We start from the raw sequence: 24,793 nt of genomic DNA, 5'->3' as shown, positions 1-24,793 counted from the left end.
GAAAACAGCATGTCAGGCAGAGGAAACATCAGCATCAGCAGACTGGCTTGTGTTGAGTTGATTGTGAATTTTGGGATAAAAGGTGCTTATTACACAAGGGCTTGTATTGTCATCTATACATGCGCTAAATTAAGCCTTGACCCTGCTGCTCTGAACCTGGTTGTTCTTGCTGGCCCAGCACTAAACCGCGTTTATCTTGAAGGCTATCCTGAGTCTTGAGCAGATTAGTCATGCCTAGTCTGGGACTCCAGGAGCCCTTCGGAGCATAAATGCTCCAAAGCACTCCCTTCTTCCTTCTAACTGCAGTTAAATGTGCCAGGAACCAGTAATAGCCTGAAAAAGTGCTGTCTTCTGAAAAGAATTAGTTTGCTGGTACAGAAAGTGTCTGTCCTGTGTTTCTAATTTGTATTTATCAGCACCAGTGGACACATTTCTGCCTCTGAATCATATACTTGTGATTCATTGGAATGAAAATTTGGCGACTGTAGCTCAGCGTGAGCTATTCATACGACATTGCTTCTGGTGCATTGTTTTTCTTCTTGACAAAATATTTCAAGTTGTTTGATTAATGGACCATGTCTATAAATAATTCTATCAACTATGAGTAATAACTATATAATTGTACTAGCTAATTTATTTTTATTTTTTTTTCTCTACCAATATAAAGTTTATGCTAATATCAGTAAGTACCCTAAAATATCCCTTCAATTCCCCATTTAATGTGCCCCATAAAATACATTTCTGAAATACCAGAAAGGAGAGTATACCTGTGACAGTTAATGAATTTAATATTGTACCTATTTTCAGTTCTGCCACTTTACTATCTTCTCTTAAGCTAGAGAAAAAAAAAAAAACTTAGTGGCAATTTCAGGAAGCTAAGAACAACATGTTAAATGAATCCTTATGTAAAACTTATAGTAAGTCATGACTATAGTTTCCCTAAGTTAATAAGGATTAAATTATTTCTCTATTCTAATTTATGAGATTGATGTGCTTTATGAACAGCGTCAAAATGCTCTTTTCTTTAGCTGATAGTTGTTTTTAACTGTATCTGCTAAAGTCTTTAATTAAATTTTTACAGGGATTTGAAAAGACATCCCATGAGATTCAAGCTTGCTTAATTACTTTTTGAAATAATCCAGACACATACACAGTTTTCTTAATGTTCTTTTTTATTGTGATTTCCCGGGATCAGAAAAGGTCATAGACTGCATTTTCCCCTCTTTTCGTCCCTGCAGACATATGCACATCTGGATCTTTTAAAAACAAACAAACAGGAAAAAAACACACCCAAAATCTTAAATGTTGAAGTTAAGAGATTGTGTCTAATGTTAATACAGGAAATCTTTGTAGTGGCTTTGGCCTGCGTTGATTAAGCAACCTTACAATATTTGTATCAAATGCGCAATAACATGCATTGAAATCATTGTTATGGATCATCATGCTTACCTTTGGATTCCGTTTCACTGAGATACATTTATTTTCTAAAGAGAAGATTGAAATGGTATGGTTGAGCCTCTGTATTTTGGAACTGTTGTTCAGTAAAATGCAATTTGCAATAAGTTAGAAGTGTGATAAAGGTATTTTCCATGTTCGGTTTTACTGGGAATTCAGAAAGAGCTAGTTCATTTAAGGCACAGTTCTGCACACTGTGAGTGCCAGTGTGAAGTGCTTGAATCTTCAAATTCCCATGGCAGCCCAGTCTGGGTACGTACTATGTTTTGTAGTTCCAAGAATTTGGTCTTGAATGGCTGACTGCTTCAGAATGGGGCTCTTATCAATCTTTTCTCTGTACTCCCTTCTTTGCATGTATCCAGAACATTAGTTTCTGTGAGAATATTGTATGTATGTTCTCATTAACATATAGGGATGCCACTTTACTTTGATTTTCACCAAGACATTAATAAGGACTGAAAGCAAGTAGATGATTTGCTGTAGTGAGACAAGAATACTGGCCTTTTCTTTGCACTCGCCTGAGAGAAATAAAAATAAAATGAAAAAGAAACATAATCCTGAAGGGACTGAGGGCAGGGACAGGAGTACACTGAGAAGTGACTCTCAGATTGTCAGAGGAAAATACCTGCATCTGTATGTGGAGTAATTACAAATAGAAGAGGTTACAGTCTTATTCAAGTACTGCTTTCTGTTTGTTCAGTGGTGAAAATAATTTCAGGGTATTGTGTAGGTCATTGAAATGATTTGCTCTGGTACCACTGATGTCCCATAATTTCCCTACAACCCCCCCAACCCTTTTGAGACACAGTTGTGTTTCAAAATCAAAATTCAAAGCAATCGCTAAGGATACCAGAATTATATATTTAATTCAAGACAGCCAATTTTATTTGTCTTTCAGACTGAACTCTGAAAGTAGTATTTAGCTTTATAGATTTATACTGCTTGTAAAAGCCAATAAATGAAGAATTATCTTTGGCTTATATGACAACCATCCGCATTTTGCTCTTTCACCATTACTTTTCTGCTGGCTCCTCTTTTTTATTGCATTGAAGATTATTCCTAGAAACTAATGGAATCAGACTTTTTTTTTTTTTTTACTTTTTAAAATTTTATTTTATCATTTTATCTTGATAACATCTATTATTTTTGTAACAGCATCCTGTTTTTCAGATGTGTCTGGCAACGTGCTTCATAATGACTAATGAGAGCTCTGTCAAATATTGGATGTCATTATTTTAAATGTTAAATCCTGTGCAGATTCCTTACATTACAGATAAGTGTTTTCAATAAAGGACAAAAATATATTTCATTTTCAAGGCAGTTTTTATTGTGAGGACATACTACGAAGCTAGCATACACCGTTCCAGACACACAATTAGGTTGTTAGCAAAACTTCAGCATTTTCAAGCCATTTTTATGATAAAACCTGACACAACAGAGGTGAATCTGTACATTTTTAAAAATGGTATATACCATTTATTACACAAGATATTAAACCATACAATCTATTTCTGATTAAATTTCCTAACTAAATAATGGAGCTTCACAAAATATTTGCATCCACAACCAAAGTTATCTGCCTTTTGTTTTGGTTTGGGATTTTTTACAGGTACAAACTTTAAAAGCAGATTTCTTGGAATGTGAGAGATCTCTTGAGTATGCCATGAATAAACTATAATTTAAACTGATTAAACATGATAAAACTCCAGCAAAAAAAAAAAGATAAACTTTTAAATACATGAATAAGTTGGTAATATTAATTTGACCAACTACTCAGAGAAGCTCCAGTAAAGTCATCAAAAGTCAGTCTCTTGCATTAGATGCTAATGTTCTGCTTGACATATTCCTGCAATTGAGAAGGCTGTTTTTTAAACTAGTCACTAAAATTCAGAAAACCGTAAACCAGCGAACAAAGAGAAGTGACTTTCATTTAATGTTAAATAATTTAAAAGGAAATCTTTTCATTACTTATAGGAAAAAGACAGTTATGAAATAATGGAATGCAGATTTTGGCACAGTTATTAAAGGTAAAGATTGAGCAAATACTTAAAAGGACATCTCTTATCTATAGTGTTTTTATTAGATTTACAGTTCCAGATTTTATGGTTTTTTTTGTTTGTTTTTATTTTGTTTTGTTTTACATCCAAAACTTTAAGTGGCAGCCTTGGGTTCCTCCTGTCAAATTACAATAAATGACTTAATTTTTTGTATGAACGTCAGCAAAACAAAACTGCCACTTTCATAAGTCAATGAAGTTTTAATAATCACACATTCTGCAGTTGCTTGAAAATGCATTTTACGTGCTGTAGTGCTCTTCTGAAAGGGAAATGATTCGTTAAAAACAATCATGTCTGATCAAACCTCACCCAGTCTAGCCCTTGTGAAGATGCTGCAGAGCTATGTCTTAAAAGGATATATTTAATTAAAGAGAAGTCCTGGTAGGCAAAATGATCTTCTAACCCTGCAGGAATGGAACAATGAGTGACAGGAAAGAAGCAACTCTAGTTTGATGTGAGGGACTCCTATGAAGAGGAAGGAAAAATCTCATCAGGAGACCTTCCATCTGCTTCAGGATGTACTGAAATTGAAAGGATTGCATGTTCCAAGGATAAAATTGTACATATAACTGTGCTGATTCATGTGAAGTGGCTTCTTTTCTCCATGTTACTAGGCTGAGAAGAGATATCTGCTAGTCTAAGAGATTACTAGAAATTCCAGTTGTGGTTATCTTCCGATTTTGATTCTCCATTGAATTCTGCACTAGGTCTATACTTTTCCTGCTGCTCCCATTCCATTTTGTACATCACTAGCTAATCTAGTGGATGACGTGAACTAGTAATGAACTAATCTAGTGGGAGTAACAATTAGTTAAGACTACCATGGGAGCACTAATACTTGTTTGGGAGCGAGATATTGTGGTCTCCCACAACTCACTGTGCAAATGGGTGAAATTAGCACGGTTTTATTGCTTACTGTTACAAGTCATTCAAAACTGTAGTTCTTGAAGGATGAAAGCCTTCCCCTCTGAAGTTAAGAATTTGTGTTATTCAAACCCCAGGTAAATCTTTCAATATACAGTGGATAGATTTATTGATATAATCTTTCTTTGTGGATTGCCTACAAAACTGAAAGTTAAAAATCGTATAGAGCAACTTACCAGTAGAGATGAAGGAACTATAAACACAGACAAGGAGAACGTTATTTACTGTAAATAAGAAATTATTTGTTTAATGTTCTCAGCACAAGCATTTTCTGTTTTCAGAGTTGACTTCCTTTTCTCTTGCACACTTCAGGCTGGAAATAATGTAATTGCCTTGTTAAAAACAACCTGAATAGCCACAAAGACCAAAAAGAGAAGTTCTTTTCACAGACCAAGCAAGGAATAAGCCAGACTGGGAATGTCAAGGTATTTTTTCTGGCAATTTTATACATGTAAACACAGTTACATGCATTTTTAACAGTCAGCCTGACATTCTTTATTTGTTTATAGTAACCTAGTAAAGACTGAATATCATAAAAAGGTGTGTTGCTGTCTTTTGTTTACCCATGGGATGATTTACTATTTGATAAATGTTTCTCTTTCTATTATTTTAGGCAGAATGCAGTAATTTGGCTTAGGATCATTAGATCTGAAGATTGTGTCACTCTGCTGGGAGGACAGCTTAAATGAACAGATGCCTGTTCCCCTGGACCTTTCAATTGTTAAAAAGAACCAGGCAGAATATCTGTCTGGGAATCCTTCCTGCTGCAACCAACCCTCTTGCCTGTGGTCAGCCAGCCTGGGCCAAGAGGGGAAGTTCAGTGGTAGAAACACTTGTGATATTTGGGATGACAGACATTGTCTATGTTCTGCCTATGTTGTGTCATGTCTTCACATGAAGTTGCTGGAGTACCTGTCCATGGCCTAGGGCTGCATCAGCAAAAGTATAACCAGCACCACTTGTTAGGCCACACATGGAGCATTGTGTCCAGATTTAGTGTCCACACTTCAAGAGAGCGATTGAAAAACTGTGAAAGATCTAGCAGGGAACTACCAAGATGGTTACAAGGACAGAGAACTTGAAATGTGAAGAAAGGTTGAAGGTCTTCAGTTTGTTCAACTTAGAGAAAAGAATGCTCAGAGGAAATGTAATCTTGCAATGTCTGGCAATACTGGAATGTATTTATAGACAAGACAGAGGTTCTCTTTTCCGTCCTCATCAGCAAGACATTTCAATAGGTTGCCCAGAGAAGTTGTGAACTGTTTCTCACAGGAAGTAATGAAGACTTAGCTTCCCAGAACCCTGGATAACCTAATCTGAAGTCTCACTTTTTAACAGGAGATTGGACCAGATGATTTCTCTATGTCCATCCCACTCTAGGCTTTTCCATGGTTCTGAGATCAAGAGAGCATCTATCTATCACAGTGTGAAGCCTAATCATTGGCTAACCAGATATGGTGACCACATCCACTATGTGCAAAGTGATCAAGTCTCTGAGATCATCCTTCACATCTGTTTCCTTCAAATAGTTTTGGGGGTGCCTTTGCTCTTTGCAGGTTCCTGCATTTTGAGAAGGTCACGTGTCATCCACAGCACCCATCCAGGGCCTGACTTCATGGTTTCTTCTTCGTTGTCTTGGAGTGACCATCTAGCTTTAGGGGACTTCTGAAGTGGATTTATGGAAAATCTGTCAGACCAGCAGAAGAACTTGTGATGCCTGCTTCTTCCAGATCCAGTGGACTGAAAGGGAACACAGGAAAACTCTTTCTAAAAAACACCAGGGCTGCTTGCAATTTTTAGATGCCTGACTGCTTAGTATGAGAGGCAGGATAGCACTTCCACGGGTGAGTCATATTTTACAAATTTAAAACACCCCAAAGCCGTGGGTATTTTCCTTTAGTATTTTGTATGTCCTTGCTGAGATTTATGATCTGCTTCAGAGAGGAATACAAACAACCCATCAATTAAATTTACAAAAATGAGGCACTCAGAAAATTCCACTCATTTTTAGTAAGATTAAATGTTTTTCTTGTGTCTTACATGCAAATCTCAGAAACTGTATCTTCAAAGATAAATGATGGTTCTAGTAGTAGTTATACAAAATAGGCAAATATTTCTCATTCAAAAGGTGTTTCATAAGCAATTGCACTCAAACTAGTACAACGGATGCCTACAGGCTAAAATTTTGATCATCAATGGAACTGACAGGTTTTTAAAAAAAATGTTAAAAATTTATTGTGGTACTTATTCAGTCAAAATTTAAGTAATAAATACCAAAAATAGGAATGAATCCTGTAAAAATATTATTTCTTATATCGTAGGAAATTGTGACTGGAAACTGATACTTAAAAATATTAGAACTGAAAGTTTGTCAGTGTATTTGGTACAAATCATAGAATCGTAGAATGGTTTGGGTTGGAAGAGACCTTAAAGATCACCCAGCTCCAACCTACCTACCATGGGCAGGGACACCTCCCACCAGACCAGGTTGTCCAAAGCCTCATCCAGCACCTCCAGGGATGGGGCATCCACAGCTTCTCTGGGCAGCCTGTGCCAGGGCCTCACCAATCTCTGGATTTCTCCTTGTCCTATTTTATATCTTTTTATATATTTATATCATATCTGAACTGAATGCATTGCCAACAGTTCTGGCTAAGTATTTTGTTTTGCATTAAAATCCGGATCAGCTCCTTAAGAATAATGAGAAAAAGTTTCTTGTTTAGTAAAGTGTTGTTTGTTAATTCCAGTGGAATTGTTAATCCAGAACTGATTTTACTGAAAAAAAGTTATAATTTACAGAAGACTTACTATGACTTCTCATTAAAAAGGAATTTAATTTCACAAGTATCCTGAATGTCTGCTAGTAATCCTGACCACATTACTTGTGTGGTAAGACAGATCCACATAATGTAAGCAGAAGCAGCTTTGTTTCAGAAAACTGAATGCTTCATTACAGGATCATCTTGCTTAAAGCCTGTCTTAGGATCAAATTGTTACTGACAACAGTCTCACATTTCTGGTATCTCCTTATGGTTGGCTTGTCATTAGTTCAAGTAATTAGTTCCTTAACCCCTTTCTTGCTCTCTCTTTCCCATTTTTTTGTTGTGTATCTGTTATTTTTCTTCTATATATCTTATCTGTGCCACCTCTGGCCTTTCCTTTATCTTTTTCTTCAGAGTATTAATATGAAATTCTGGAGTGATCAATGCTTATCTGAATCTCTGTAACCATTTCTGAATCTACTATTAGTTTTTTGGGACCTCTAACATATTAGCTCTGTGCCTTATTTTTCTTACATCTGCCTTTTGAAATTTAGCCTTACATATAATGAATCTTATTTTTTTTATAACAGTTTAGCTATTCTCAGGCTGTTGACTTCTGGAGAGGAATTATTAATTCCTTTCTTTATGATACGTACATTATGAATGAAAATATAACTTGAAATCTGAAGATATAGCCTTAAGAAATGGACAGATTCACATTTGAGTAACAATAAAGAGAAAAAAGTAAGCTGGACTTATACTGGAATGAAACAGAATTGTAATGCTTACTGACATAAGCCTCCCTACACCTAATAGCTTGTGCACATTTGTAAAATCTTTCAAAACAACAGTTGCCACAGTAGGAAAATAACCAGCTATGCAGACAATACCTTCTGTGACCTCAAGTCCTAGTCCAGAAAACAAATGTTTCGTTACTACTCGGTTGTTCTCAGTAGAGTCATAGTAATTTACCAAGAACTTATGCTGAGGGCTAATGTCCTTTGGGGAAGAAATCTTGTATTTCAGAAATCTGAGACATGCTGTGCAGACAAAATTAATGATGTTATAAAACATTATTATAATTACTCATGCAGAACTTGATTGATGCAGTATGTTCTGAAAGTTCCCATCATATTATTCGTAATTATCTTCTTTCTAAAAGCAACGAGATGTTCTGACTATACAGTTTCCCTTCGGGGAAGAAGTTTTTTGTGTCTTGCAACAGTTCTATAAAAAGATTCTTTATGCACTTAACAATAACACAAAAGTATAATTGTGATATAGAATTTCTGAAGTATGTCAATTGGGATGGGCTGGTTTACTTATTGTAGCTGTCTACACTACGGAAAAAGGCATGTTGAAGTGCGAGTAGGTTGTGATATTTTTCATGGTATCTAAACCGTGTGATCAATCCTGGCAGAGCTTTATCAATTTGTTTACAACCCTATGGTTTTGACAGTGCACTATGAAGTCCTGGAAAACAGATGGCTGTTTTATCTTATGTCAGATGTATATGGGTTATAATGAAGGCCTATACCTCTTTCATCAGCATTTTCTCTCTTTTGCTGTTATATTTTTAAAGTTCATAAGCCTTTGGCAACAGCTAGATGGAGCCTAGTCAGATCACAATGTTGCATTTTCTAGATCTGTTATTTTCTGGATTTGCTCAGCTTCAGTAACATTTCTACATTTTTTTTTCTTTTTCCAGAGCCTGAGAGGCAGAAGAGGTAGACCAAACAGCTCTAACTGTGAACATTGTTCAGTGTACTAAAGGAACCAAAGGCTATGGTGAGTGATGTTTGCTTTGATATTATGATGTTAGTCTCCTATAACTGATCATTTATCTTCCATTGGTGAAATCATTTTTAATACTTTTGTGGAGAACCCATCTCTCATCTCTAACACTATGGATTTCCTTTGGTTACTGAGGTCTAGTTTTGTTTTGTAGAAACATTAGAAAGGCTACCATTACCATATTCAAAACAACTCTGTATATTTTGAATGACTCTATCCCAATTATCTCATTCTAGACTGTCTTCACTCATAATAATTTAGTATCTAAGTGCTACAATATCTTAGTGAATGTTGATTGCAGTTTTATTTTTGCGATGCAGTGAGTATTATTCCCATGTTTGATGAAGATCTAGACTACAAAGGATCTATTTATGTTAGAGTGTGTAACAATCCTGAGATTCCCAGATAGCACTGCTTAATTTTCTTGTGGAAATATACAGTGTAAAGTCATATAGAATAACTAGCTTTGGTCCTGGAAATGATACAGTTGTGTTGTGGTAGCTCTGCAATAGAACTGATTAGAACTGTTCCTCAAATTAAGATTGCTTTCTGCCTCTGGGTTTTGAATGTCTCTGGATGGTGCTGTCCTGAAAGAAAGAGTAGTGATGCGCCTAGTGGATGTGGCTCCGTGAAAGGTCAAGACATAGATGGCATGAACTTTGTTTTAATATTGATTTAGAACATGCAGGAAGAAAGCATGTTGACTAAGAGCACAGAAGTACTCCAAAATAATAAAATTAGTATTTTAGACCTAACTTGAGTGACTTGCCCTATGTTACCCCAGGAATCCAAGCCAAAAGTTCAGTTCCACTCTCCTCTGTCTGTGCCTAAACACTTACACACTAGAACATCTCTTTTATTATGTCCTGTTTTCTTTACTCACTGTACAGTGTGGAAAATATACTACAAATCATATTGCTGTGTGGTTCTTTGGGCTTTTGTGGTTTCCTAGTATTAACAGGCTTGTCTGAAAAAGGAAACAATGCCAGGATTTTCAAGAATTCCAGCTTGGACACAGGGGAGTTGGATGGAACATTTCCTCTACTCTATGTCATGGAGTTTAATGGTCAACTTTGATGCTCTGGCATTCAGGCTCCACTTGTGCTATTCAGAGTAGTGAAGCAATGCTCTGGTTCAGATTCCAGCTACAGTATGAAAATTTTAGTCTCTTTCCAAAATTGTAGGAGTGTAGAAAAACAGGACTGGAAGGGGCCTGAAGAAATCGTTTAGGTTATCCCCCTGACAAAATCTGTTTGCTCCATAGTCTTTCTGACAGCGGTAGAAATTATTAGGTAATGGCCTGAAACAAACTGAGTCATACAAAAGATCTGATTTACATTCTGGGTGAAATTTGGACTTATGCAGAAGCAAACATAAAACAGCCCATTTTCTCTCTTAAATTTGCATTAAGATTTAGGCTAACTCAATTCTGTATGATCTGTGTGGGTGGACAGCTGGGGCAAGAAATGTTTGATCCAGGGAGAGATGAAAATCTAGTGGGAAGGAGTCTTTTGTATTTTAGCCCACAGTGTGGTGTGCTTGACTAAATATTATTTTTTTTTTCTAATAGACTCAACTTTCTTTACCTCATAAATCACGTATCTCCACATTGCTGTCAGTATAGTAAGTCAAACTGAGGTTAACATATATATGATTAGTCCATAGCTGGCCATAGTTTGGAGAACTGTTATTAATAGCTGCTCAGGCTCTCGAATTTTAAACTAAATACACCAGCACTTTAAAGTTTCATAGTTTCACCTAATAGGAATACTCTAAAAGAGCTAGGAATGGATAATTTCTGAACATATATGCTGCAAATGAACTGGAATTGTTCAGAAAGATTAAACAGTGTTTATTTTTATGCTTGTTTCTCTCTGTACCTTATTATTTCAGAGGCTATATCTGGTGGTTGTAAATATGACAAATCTGGATTTATAAAAATATTTCACTGAAGATGCTTCAACTTTAAAGTGCAATCATAATTTAATAAATAAAAAGCTAATGATGTTGGTCCTAGACAGGAATAAAAGCTTAATGTAACTGTTCATGATATCATTGACTCCTCTACATTTCTGTTTTGTAAACTGAGGATCCACATAACTCTTCTTTCCTGAAGAGCACGAAGATAACTTGCATCAAGTTTGCAACAGCATCTCTATTATCCTTCACACACAAGAAATGTGGCCATGTATAGATGGCCTTGTTCGCCATCACCACTAATGAGCATTTACATTTGTATCAGAGATAAGGTGTGCGCTTTTGGGGGGAAGATATAGCAACTATACTGGCAAATGAAGTTACAGTATTTTTGTATTTTTGAAGTGTACATAAACACATTTCCATGGTTGTCATCGTCAACACTGAAGTTTTTCTTTAAAGTTGGGACTAAAAGCTTAAATCAATATATTTAAAATTATGTCAGGCTTAGAGTATAAGAAATCATTGCTTATTAGTTGTATAATTCTTCTAAAATAGGTTAAAAGGATTCACGCACTGGATGTTTTGCTTTTTCAAGGCTACTGCATTATAACAAAGTGACTATAGAGTTTTCTGACACTGTGATACCTGCTCTCCAGAGTATAAGACTCTGCATATTTTTCTTGTGATATAAAGAGTGGGAACTATAAATATTTGAAAGTTAACATTATGGTGAAGGCTTTTAAGGTACTGCTGTCATGTGAATTTAGGTTGTTACAAAACTGGTTTGAGAAAACCACTTTCTGTTTGTTTTTCAAAGGATTCATTTACAGATTAATTTGCCAAATCTCTTCTGATTAAATATTTCCTCACTAAACCTTTCACCCATCTGTTTCTCTGGAAGTATTTAAACATTACCAGTTTCACTTCAAAATAGCCTGTAAGCTGGTTTATATACTAGTTTCTAGAAGGAATAGATCATACTGATAGTTTAGAAGTACTAAATCCAATCTTTCTCCAAGTCTTCTTACTCTTACTTGAATTTCTCTGTTTTTAAACTTACAACTTTAAAACATTTAATTACTATATAAGTTTAAAAATAGACAAATTCAAGAGTATTTTATGTGCAATTCATTAGGGAAAAGAAATACAGAAGACAACATAGTAAGCAATGAAATGGGCAATTAGAATTTTTGATTTCATATTTTTCACAAGGAAGGTAAAAATTATGTATGCCTCTTTGACATAGAATGTGACTTAAAATACAGTGGAGTTTCTTCGGTCCTCTGTCTGAGACTCTCCTTGTTCCTCCCCTCCCTCGACAAAGAAAAGGTACAGAACCATGACACACTTAAGTCCTAACTAACCTATGAAGTTTATGGTTTCCCCAAGGCACCACACGTTGTTTCAGATAGCCTCACTTGAACCCCTGACTCTGCAGAGCGAGACCAGAATTTTCTGTTCTGCCATCAGCCCCAGAACTCTTCCTCCCACTCAGGTGCCTTCCATCTCATTGGAAATTATCCCCTCACAGTAAGTTACCTAATGAGGAGGTGGGGAATGAGTGGGTTAGACAGAAGAGAAGGAAAAGGGCTCATGCTGATATCACTGGTAAGGAGATAAAAAATTGAGCCAGATGCTTGGGGAGGGATGGCAGAGCTTCTGTTTAAGTATTCCTTTCAACAAAATAAGATTTTTTTCTGCAATTCAATGTCATATGTGTGCACTTATAAATAGAAGTACTCTAAAATATAATTTGAAAAGTTGGTACAATAATTTTACATATTTTTCAAAATAAAGATTGGGGGTCTTCAGTGAGTTCTTACTAGCTCTATTTCTTAATTTTTTGCTTGCATGGGGACATGTACAGTATGGCTTTGGTGGGTATTTTGTGGAACACCAATGATTTGCATAGCACAGTCTAAAAAAGTCAAAAGCACAGTGCTGCAGTACCTCTGTAGCTCTATAACAATAAAGCATTACTTTATGGTTACCCATTTTCATAGTGGGGTCTCATGATGGGGATTTCATTGTGAGAAGCTGTGCAGATGGTCATTTGTGTAGTCTCTGAGTTTTAATGTGTGAATGCAAACAAGCTGTTGATTTAAGGATATATGGAATGCACCTGTGTTAGGCCAGTGGTCCGTCTAGGACAGTACTCTTTCTCTATCAGTGGCAAACAGTAGATGTTAATTACAGCTTGTGAACTTAACCTGGCCCTTATCTGCAGATCCTTCCCCTTGTACTGCCAAACCATTGGATGAAAGTTAACTATTTATTATATTTATTTTTTGTCTTTCTAAGTGTTTCACAGCTCAGCTTTAGTAAGAACTTTTGGTTGTTGTTTTTTCCTTTGCTGAACCAATGGTAAATCCTGTTTGTTATTGTAGAAATTAAATCTATTGTTTGTTTTACATTTAAGAAACTGTCTGTTGAACTGATGTCCTCCTGCATAGCTTTAAATGCATTGTTCTGTGGATTTAAGAGACTGCAAGCAGTGGATCTATCTGAAAAGCACACTTTATTGGCAACAATCACATATGCTCTATGAATCACTTAAAAGCTTTATGCAAAATTGCATATCTTACTTATCAAGCTGTAGATATTTTAATATCCACTTGTGTTAGTCAATTTAAATCAGGAATGATGGTTAATCAAGTTGGTCATGGGTCTCCCCTAAACTGGAAAGCCAGTTCTTTAAAGCATGAGTGTTTAGTGATGAAAGTTTTGAGGACCGAACTGATCACCAGGTACAAAACCTCATCCCGGTTCCAGTTATACTGCAGAAATTTGTTAACTCTGTCTGAGTGCCTCAGATTAGTTCTGAAGTTCTTTTTCATATATGCAGCTGCAACCGTTGGTACTATTACTGCTTAGAAATGTCTGGAGCTGAAGTCATCTGAATTCTCTTTTATTAAAGTGTATTTGTGTACACTTAGCTTTTTCCACTTCTTTGCTCCAGAAACTCTTCTCTTTCTTTCTTACTCCCTTTAACATTCCTATCTTTTTCTTTTTCCCATTATTTGTAGCTGTACTTGGTTATTTACCACCTACTCTGTCATACTGTAGAACTGAGCGACCTCAGAGAATTTGCATTTTCTTACTTTTTACTTTTGTCTGGTTTCTCCTGCTTGTAACTTGGTGTGGATGGTTATCTGCATGAGAACCCCACTAGTGTGGGAACATGTACAGATGCTGCAAAAGCTTGGGATCAGCTTTCCAGACTCCCAATTGTTTTTAATGGAAGAACGAGTTGCAGCTGTGGCTGTAGTTGCATTGTTTTCCTATGATTCCTGTTGGCATATGGATCCAGCACTGTTGGCTGCTGGTGTAGTTTACCAGAAACATGGCTTTTCCGCAAACTAGCCAAATACCAGTAGTTTACAGCAGTTCTCTTCTAATCCCTTGTCTCCAGTTACCCCAGCAATTATTAGATCCAGCAGATAATTTGGCCCTAGATAATATGTAATTCCTTCATGATAAAAGGAGAATAGACCATTGTCAGAGTATGGGTACGCATGAAATGATACTCAGTGGAAGGTTAATTTCTTACATATTGTAAATATGAGTTTCTTTCCTATTTCCTGACTCCAACAAGAATTGCTGGTTTTGGAAGATTTGTATCAGGCCAAGTACTAGGTTGTGTTCATTTGATTTTAGTCTGTTTTCAAAGTAACTCTTAATTAAAGAAGTTAACTCTTTCAAGCACAGGAAACTTATATTGATAGAAAAGATAATACTGTAGTTCTGGAGAACTGTGTGAAATGTGTTATGTCCATGTTGGAGAACAGCTGGTAAGAAATGCAGTATGCGGGAAACAACTTGATGGCAGGACAGAGATTCTGCAGAATACAATCCCACAGCAACTTAATTTCTCACTTCTAACTATTGGAAATGCATATAGCAGTGTAACTTAAGTGGATCCATTTTAATGGCTTTAAACAAGTGAAATGACACGCTGACTGCAGGCCTGTCACTTGACAATAGCTTGAGGATGAGCTCCATGACTTGAATAGGTTTGAACAATTTATGCATAGAACTGTCTAAGCAGCAGCTCTGCTTTGATTTCCACTATGGGCTGACCAGATTAGTATCATACTCATCCCAGAGATTTTAATCTTCACAATTATCAAATGACTTCGATATGTATTGAAACAGTTTCTAGCTGTCATAAAGAATTCATTCCCTTTAAGCTTTGCTGTTTTGGTTTATATCCTCTCGTTCCATCAAAACTGAGTCAAAAGTTTGTGCTTTTTCAGTGAGTTATGTCACATTCTAGATGCATTAAGAGTCTTCCTGTTGGGTTAGTGGTCATGTCAATGATAACAGCTTCTTTTCCATATTTTTTCATGTGACCAGGGACTCTGATTATCATAAGGAATATTTTGTCTGCAACAAATGTCAGATTGACCAAAAAATGTTTTAACCTATGCTTCCTCTTGGCTCTTTTTTTTTTTTTTTCTTTTTTCTTTTTTTTCCCCTCAAGCTGGCTGGCTAGGACTTACCTCAGTTGTAGTTAGGCCACTATAAATTATGTCCTATCACTTAACTCTCTCATGAAGGCTTCAGAGAGCAAATGAGGTTAGACTGTCATAGAGCAGCGAGGGCTGGCAGCTCCACAAGTGAAGGTGAGCCTGGAGCTGAGTGCGGTGAAATGGCTGGCAGTACTCAAGTGGGGCATGCGTGGCAGGCCTGGTGGGGGGAACCAGGGCCGGGCACGGCCAGCAGGAGAGGTCAGGAGTCACACATGGCGGGGGGGGGGTGGCAGTCTGCATCAGCAGGTCCCATGGCCAGGCACCAGCATCACAGCAGGAGGCATAGCTCAGGCAGGGGCCAAACGGTAGAGGCTCAGCTTGAAAGCAGCCCCCACAGGAAGGAAGGGGGCTCGGCCCTGGGCCTCAGCACTGCCTGGAGCCTCTCTCTGGTCAGCTGAGGAAAGGGGACAGCCTGCAGCTGCACTGTCCTGAGCTTGGCCTGGAGCCCAGGCAGACAAGCCTCGAGGATGGGAATGCTTTTAGGGCATTGGCATAGAATTTGCAGTCTTTAAACTTTTAAGAAATGTTGAACAGTGATATATTTAATTGCTTTTTTTTTAATCACTTTCTAATTACTGTTTTTAATTGGATTTTTGATTTTTCTTCGTCTACTCTAAGCTGAAAATCCTTGACAAAATCCCTTGTTCACAGGAATTAAAGATTTCTGTTTTACTTCTTCCAAGCCTGTTATTGTTCTGCTGACGCACCAATAATTGAAACATTGTCACCTGAAGGATGACCCATGCCAAATGAAATATGTAAACTAGTTTTTTGCTTATTCTGTGTTGTTCTACTTTGTTGATGTTAAGTAGCAGCCTCTTAGGGAAATGTTAGCAGCTGTGCAGCATAATCAAGACATAATGAAAGGCTTGTGTTCTCTCACACATTCTGTTTAGTTCCATGAAATGCCTATCTCATAGCAAGACTGTCTTAAATGCTTTATGATCACAGTTCCGCCTTGCTTCTGGTCTGCCAGAGCAATTGTATTTGTAGAACTTTCCAAACTGAATGTACTAATTCAGAGTGAAAGCACCACATCAAGAAAGAGGATTTTTTTTTTTTTTTTTAAATTCTGTTATTGGTTTGGGATTTTATTTTTACTATTTGTTCTGGCATAAATGAGAACAGGAAAGAGAATGGAGAGAATATGGGAAAGCTGTAAGCATCATGGATGGCTACTGAAGCCAGAGCTTCAGTGGTCTACCTCCTGGGTGTATGAGTCTTTAATATTAAAGCATTTGATGCTACCAGTTTAGAGTATTCTCTCCATCTTGCAATTCTGCCCTTGCTGCTGCAGTCTCTGTTATATGGTATGACAATTCTTCAGTTTAAATAAACTGGCTTAAAGGGAGCATGAAGTGTGTGGGGAGCAGGAATACCTTGATTTTCCCACTGTTTCCTGTTGTCAAACTATGTATCTGGAATGCACCAAATTCCCTGTGGAAACACTTACTGCATGATGTACATGGGAAGACAATATTAGATACTACTCAGAGATTCTTACTAATAGTAAATCTTTGGTGATGGTCAATTTAAAATATAGATAATATTTTTAATAGGGAGGAGAAATAAGTATTTAGTGGTAATTTAAAGCCTTTTCTGAAAACAAGCACAGTCAGTTTTGAAGATTTCAAAATATGTACCAAGATGGGTGTGATGGGATTACTGCATGTGATTCAGTTTATGCCATAAAATACCGACATGAAGGCAAGAAATAAAATGTGACTACTACCCAAATACCTAAACTTTCCTAATTCCTTTAATGTAGACACTTAAATGAGAAAAATGGGACCTTTTGCATTCCGATAACTTTAGGAAACCTTGTGCCACCTCTTAAGCTCTTAAATGACAGCAGTCCTCTCTGAACATCTGATTGAAGACAACAAGGTCATGGCATAGAAAGCAACTATCCAAGGATGTGAAACAGAAGGGCTTCTGACTTACCTTTTTGGATCTTTTTGATTTTAGTTGGTTTAATGTAACAAACTTGTGACTGGTGTCACATTGCTTACAAAAGTAGACAGTGTAGTAGTAGTTAGAAATTCATGCTACTCTTCCCTGCTTGTTTTAGCCTTTCACACAATTGTTGGTATTTGTTTTGATTATAGAACTGAAGTGTTATAACAGTATAAGTATACTTTTTTTTGTCTGTGTGTGTGATATAAATGCTATACGTCTTCTGGATTGTATTTCTTCTTGTGTAAAACAAGGCAGAAGCATCTCTTACCACAGAACAAGAACAAAACCAACATATTTTACCAACAGCATAAGTTTCCTTGCTTTATGTTAAGAAACTGCTTGATCAACCCTTCAGAGTTCTTCAAAAATATAAAATAAAATCCAGTCCTTTTATCTGGATAAATTGTTTTATGACTATGAGGGTGAGACAAATGGGGATTTAGTCCTGCAGTGCTAAGTTGCTTTGCTATTGTTGGCTTCATGTCAGAGAAACATGAAATAAACATGAAGGATTTCCGTCCTTATCCCTCCTATTTGACGATAGGGGCTCCAAACTGATTTTTGCAGCTAGCAAACAGTACAATGAACCCCTGGAATTCCTAAACTTGTATGCAATGACCTGTGCCATTCTGAATGGAACAGCAGTGTGGATTTACTTAGACTTACTGTGTTGGAGACAGTGATTACTGCCTGTTAATTTTACTTTGACCTTACCTAAACATTTTAAAAGGTCAAAATGAAATAACAAAATCTATTGCAGTAAATCAAGTCTATTTCATGTTGCTACATCATGCATAAAATAACATTGTTAGCATATAGCAAAAAAAATTGTTCTAAAAAACAAACAAACAAAAAAACCAAATCCAAACTAGCTAGCTTTATGCTTTTCAGCTTCGATGCTGTATTTTTAGAGTGTAAGCATTACATAAAAACACAAGAGAAAACAAAGTTTAGAATAAGCTGGAGAATTCTTTCGTGGCTTGATACCAGTAAAGATTTTAAAGTATTTTCTTTATAGTTCAGTCCTGATCACAGGACTGTACTCTTCAGAAGGGCCTATAAAGATTTCCTTGACTAGTCGACCTTAACTGTAGATTTGAACATTTGTCTGTCTTTGAACATGACTGGTACTTAATTATGGAATATTCAAAGTATGTGAACGTCACAAAAAGTACCCTAAAATATCATTAATGATCTATTAGATTATTTTGTCCTAGGTTTTTGAGAGTGCATGATATTAAAAACTGATTTTAATGTAGACTTCCTAGAGCATGTGGATTCCTCTCTTCATTCCATTGTTTATTAGAATTAAGTGGAAATAACACGAGTATTTAAACACTTATGTATTTAAAGTTGTTTTTCTCAATCAGTGGTCTATATGTCTTTTGAGTATTTTTGTTTCTTGATATCTGGAAAACACTTTAGCTGAATCAGGACTGTAAATGTTATACTGAAGAATCTTCCGTGTGGCCTTCTGTTACACTGTTCTCAGAAAAACAGAGCCCTACATCCCAGGTATTTTGAGTCTCTAGCATTTAATTAGCCACGATTTGCTATTTAGATTCATTCCTAGAATACAAATTCTTGCGTATCAAAATCTTCTAAGATGAATAGTCAGAGCTGTTATTGAGAGGCCAGTTCTTCACTTCTACAAGTTTCAGTGTAGCTTCAGCAAAGAAGGGCTTGCACAGAGTTGTTAAACATACTGTTTTGGATTTGATGTGAAGATCAAAACATAATAGTGCAGACTGTTAGAATGGATGTTAGAATGATTTTTTTTTCTAAAGTCTTTAGCCAGTTGCACTTAAATTAAGCATGTACTACTGGGTCTGTACTGTCATTCCTTCTGTGTTTCATCTTGGGGCTAAAACTACAAGAAAAAAAGGTAGAACATCCAAAACGAAATCCTTACCACAGTCACTAACTACAGGTCAGTGGAGAAACTTCTGTCACCCCAGAAATTATATTAATCTCTTTTTTTCCTTCACCTACTCACTGATAGTCTTTAATTAATTGATTTTTTTATCTTCACTTCCATGGAAAGTTGACAAATTTTTGCACCTATATAGGGTAGTTCTTGAATTGCCAGTTGATGAGCTGGGGCCATGTTTTGTCCCCATCAATGTGTTCTTAATAGCTGGGCAAGTCAAGCTTTTAAGCAGACAGACATATCTTGGTTTGGGGTTCCTCATTTAACCTCTCATCATTTTTTTTTTTTTCATTTTTGAGACCGTCTGAAGTGTTGACTGTCTCCCTAGTGTAAATTCTGCATGTGTCCATATAAGGCTTCAAAGAGTTACACCTTCAAAAAGATCAGAGGACTTAGCAACAGACAATACAATAATCTTATATTAATTTGCTCAACAAATAATATTTTGTATTTTTCATTTATTATTAGTTGAGATCATTTCCTGTGTTGGCATTGCCTCATTCATTGAACCTTGGGTAACCTTGTCTCTTAATTAACTTTGAGAAAGCATGGAAGTGTAAGCCTACAGATTAATTTTTATTTCTGTGTGTACTTTACTGTCTGCCAGAAGAAACATTTAATTTCCTGATGACGGGAAGTCCTCTTTGAGGAAAGAAGCCCATTCTTTCTGCTGCTGTTACAAGGTCCGGTACTTAATTGCTTTTTCAGCCATGTATAAATAAGGGGTCTTTGTGAATCTGAATGAAATAAATACGTATAGGGAATGTTGTTGATCACCAGCTTGTATTCTTAAAATAAATATAGTAATCTAGACTGAAATGCAAATACCCTTGAAAGAATTTTTAAGCAGTGTTTTGAAGAGCCATAAATGCCTCTTATACTTCCAAAATAGATAAACCATCTTAGATGCATGCACAAGTTTCAGTGTATCAGTTTCCAAAGAGCAAATTGCTGTTAGTAAGTGTCAAATGTCTCTTGACTTCTGGCAAACACTATGATATTGGAGGCTGGCTCTGTGTCAACTTCTACTGATGGAATCTGCAATAGCTTCCTATAGATAGTAGTTGCTAAAATGTCTGAAATATAAACCATTGACTACTAAAAAGTAAAATCCATTCCTGCCAGTGCCAACTGTGATGATTTAGTGATAGAGTCAGCTCTAAGCTTTGCTTTTTGCCCTCAAAAAAGGTTGATGTATCCTCTTGGTTGTCATTATTTGTTTGAGGCTCCCAGTTCTTGTCATCCTGCTTGGACACTGCCCACTTGTCACTTTTACACCATCTACCGAATTGTTTAGGCCACACATTATTTTCTACAGTCTTTAGCAGAATTTTAAGTATTTCAGTACAAGACTGTACCTTATGTATTAACTTATCTTTCTTTTAGAGTCAAATCCTATTTCTATTAAAGTCAGTGGAAAGATCTCCTGGAGAAAAATGATTTTTTTTAATTTCATTTATGCTTTTTTTTTGTTTGTTTTGCACATTGTAAAAAAGCTATGTCTGATTTTGAAAACAATTTGAATACCTTTAGTGTTTCTGGTTCATCAGACTCCTTATGCTCTATGCAAGAAAGGCTTTAGATGATCAGTGGTAATAGGTCACATATGGAATTGTTATTAGTGTAGACAGAAATTATGTTAACCAGAAACAATGAATTACAGAAAACAAAACTAGGTGATGTACAATTATATCAGTTTATTTCACAAAAAGTGTTATACAACCTGATGACAATAATAATTAAAAAAACAAAACAAACCAAAAAAAACAGCTCACAGAAGAGATGAAGCATGAGCTGGTGCTAGGGACATCTGTTTTGTGCCAGCTGAAAGTTGGGAAAATTTCTTCTATTTTTTTGGTCTGTTGTTAGACCACTTCTTACTAAAACATCACACATTTCCACAACATTTTCTTATCTTCCTCATTACCTTTGAGTTCTGTTTAGATTATCAATGATCCTGAATGATACATACTTGTTGTCTACCCTCAATCTAGAAAGAGACCAGGTATAAGTGATTTACCAGTGCCTGAGATCTATAGCTCTAAATACTTAAGGTAGTCCTGAAGATAAGAATGAACAGAATAATGTCCCAATTGAGATGAAAACCTTAGTGTCACTCCAGAGTTTTTTAATTTATGCAAAGTGTGTTCTGACACTGATTAACCATAAAGTAAACCTTACGATTTTATAAAATGTAGTGTGTAATGTGAAGGTAAATTAATCCACTGCCCCACTTCTATCCAGTTTACACAGTAAAACTAATCTGTGCTGTCACCAATAAGGATTAAACATCTTCCAAGAGTTGTGATAGTCAACCTCATCTCCCTTTTGGATGCATGCAGGAAGCCCTTCTGAAAAGGTATGAGTAGCATGCTTTTTAAAATTATGCGTTATGAAAAGCATTTGGCCTTTCAAAATGTGTATCTGGCTGTACTTTCTATGTTAATAGAAACTCTGAAAGGATCAGCTAAGCCCCTTTTGGACCCGACCATAAAAAGATATGAAATAAATTGTACAGTTGTGCACAAAAATAAACTTCTAGCCAAACACTCAAGCTTACTTGTACTTTTTCAACTCTGAATATTTAGATCCACACGTTCACATTGGCATTCCTTGAGAAACAGGTTTTCCTTTGCATTTATTGCTTTTAGAATTAGTGTAAGTTTTGAGCCTTTCAGAACATCACAGTTCTGACTCAAAAAAAGAAGTAAAGAAGGAAAGGCTACAGAAGAGCAAGAGTAATATTTAGAAGGGTTTTTTGTATGGCTTTGCTTAATAAAGATGACTAGAGCTAAGCACTATCTGTTTTAACTACATAAAGTTACAAACTGCAGAGTGGGAAGAATGTTCTACCATAGTGAAAGATCACTGGCATGAGTACCAGAATAAGCACATACCCAGAAATATGTAAATAGGCCCAAACATATAAGGAACAAAGCTGAAGAGGGCAGCAAGTGGAATGTAACATGTAACATGAAAAACATTTACCTTCACTAGTCTAGCAGTACAGTGGCAGAGCAGTTCAGCAACCTAATGCTCAACCTTATTTCTCTATGGTTCAATTTTCTCTGGGTGTCAATTTTCCACTTTGAAAATGTGGATACTGTATTCTAACCTTGCTGGGATGTTGTGAGAATAAAATTTAATCAGTTTCAGAAAACCAATTATATGCTATTGTGTTGACTAAACTTCTTGTTAAATATATAGAGCAACTCTATTGTAAACTAACAGTCAAGAAATCACAGGTAACGGCATTTGTGTAGGAAGCTTTCACAGAAAAAGCATGGGAATTTAATTTTGACTATTTGATGCAGTTAAGTAAAGCAATACAAAACATCTCCTAAGAAAAACAAAACAGCAACAGCAACAACAGCAGACTGTATGTTTACAGTTGCGTGATTAAAATGGGAAAAATATTTTGTAAAATTTGGTGACACGTAAGATTTGAATGTGAATCAATGGAGGGTGAATGAATGAGGAATTTTGGAGGCTTATTTTTTGCAAGGCAGTTTGCCTGCCTCTCGCTACATTAAAAAATTGACTTTGTGCTCAATGTGGCTGGATTCTATATTTACATTTCTTGAATTATGTGTAGAACTTAGAATTAGAAAAAAAGTAATTACAAAGTATATGGTTATCAACCATGCATTATTATGATATATTTCATCATAAGATTTTATAGTTTACTGTAGGACAAAGCTTGTAACTGATTCCTTTTTGTCAATGTTAATTATATCTTTTTGCCATCATGTGATAAGCTTTAAGCTTATAATTAAAAGTTTATTATTATTATTTATTTCACATGAGAGGGAATCATACAAATGATTTTAGAATTTTCCCCATAATTTCAATGTAGGACACAGTTTTAAATAAGCATGCTCATTACAGTGTTTGGCTATCCATTTCTAAAAATGGGCAGTGCATCTTTTACAAACCATGATGTACTTGATCAACTTAGTCTGTCTGTAGCAGGTATAAGGACAAGGCATTTTTGCACAGTAAGTTGTTTAGCATAATCTAATTATTCTTTCATGATATTTGGGCTTGCCTTATGGTTATCTAGTTTTGACATATATATGATAGAAAGACCTGCAAAAAGAAAAGCCCATCATAACAATCTAGTTCTCATCTCAAAGAAGGTGTAATAAGTGGTTAGTATGAGGGAGGAAAAATAAATGTTAACAGATGTAATAGTAACTGTTCTGATATACAACAGATGTGTGATAATTATATATTTTTATATTGTGATATTTAAAACTATTAAAGTTAAAGGAAAACAGGTGCAAGATGTGTGGGGAATTCATTTTCATATGGCTTTGTTTTTCTCAGAACACCTTCGTTGTCTCTATTCACCTTTGAAGAAACAATTCCATCAACTGCGCCTCAGTTGTTCTTCCATTAAGGTGTGAATTGTTTGTGAAAGAAAACCAAAATTATTTTAAAAACAAAACAAAACCAAAACGTCAAAACCAACCAACCACCACCAACAAAAAAACCACAATTGTAATGCTTTCTACATTTTCAGGGCTACAGATGTGCCAGAAAATACATTTCTCATGTGTACAAATCTATTTTCTCCACCATGCTGCCTGTCATTGATACGAATCAGGTTCTACTCTTTGCTGTGGGAATTTAATCCTAGATTGGATCTGGAAAACACACAGAATATTATGTAGGATGAAGGTCTTTTGCAAGATCATATTGTTGAAAAGGGTTAAGAGAGGAGGTGTTTCTTTCTTTTTCCTGCCTAATCACTGGCTAGTGTCCCATGAGGTAATGGTAGTTAAAGAAATTTTTTTATGCCGCAATATCCAGAAGGTTGATTCCTACATGTAAGAAGGGATCAGAAACAATACTGTGAAGCAATGTAAGTGAAAAATGATGCTTGAGAACTGCACATTTTAGCCTTCGTTTTCTCTGCTAGAGTAAGAAATATTGGCCAAACTCCTTGTATTAAACCCTGTGTTTGCTAAAGTGTCTGACAAATCAACCCCAAAGGAAGAAAAGGTGGAAAACATTGAAAGCTAATGATGCTGCTAGACCTGTGGAAAATAACATGGTATTTTCCCATATGATATTCAAAATACTTTAGATTTTTGATTTCACATCAGTTTGCTAAGGCTCTATTTTCTGTAAAAAACTTGATTTTTAAGGATAAATCTGCTGGAATCATCAGTGGATCAGCCATAACGCTGACTGAATTTTAAAGCAAAAACTCTTTCCATACCTTCTAACTCTCTTGCTGAAGCAAATGAGTCATCTCCATGTGACATTTTGAGGAAGAATTGGACATGATGAACAGAGTTGCACCTTGATTAATTATAGTGGCCTCAGGAGTTCTGATTACCAAGCCATGCTGAGATTCTTTGATTGTAGTGCTAAATTGCTTCTGACCCATAGATTAAGGAGAAATTAGGTAGTAAAAATCTATCTTCATTTCTGTTTCAAGACTCCATAACG

The 24,793-nt window shown here is 36.0% G+C and overlaps 1 long non-coding RNA gene across 1 annotated transcript in view; it reads left to right on the top strand.

Moving 5' to 3' along the window:
* The first annotated feature begins 4,290 nt into the window (after positions 1-4,290).
* LOC308197805 overlaps positions 4,291-24,793 on the top strand; it is a 128,942-nt gene continuing 108,439 nt past the window's right edge. Inside the window, exons 1-3 of the long non-coding RNA XR_013953289.1 lie at positions 4,291-4,861; positions 5,050-6,280; positions 8,907-8,986. This is a non-coding gene — a long non-coding RNA (uncharacterized lncRNA). The remainder of the gene's footprint in view (positions 4,862-5,049; positions 6,281-8,906; positions 8,987-24,793) is intronic.

This window comes from Anser brachyrhynchus (assembly GCF_964034855.1).
Source record: "Anser brachyrhynchus genome assembly, chromosome: 7".
NCBI classification, from domain to species: Eukaryota; Metazoa; Chordata; class Aves; order Anseriformes; family Anatidae; genus Anser; species Anser brachyrhynchus.
Note: the sequence above shows the minus strand (reverse complement) of the source record. Positions and strands in the feature narration are given on the sequence as shown.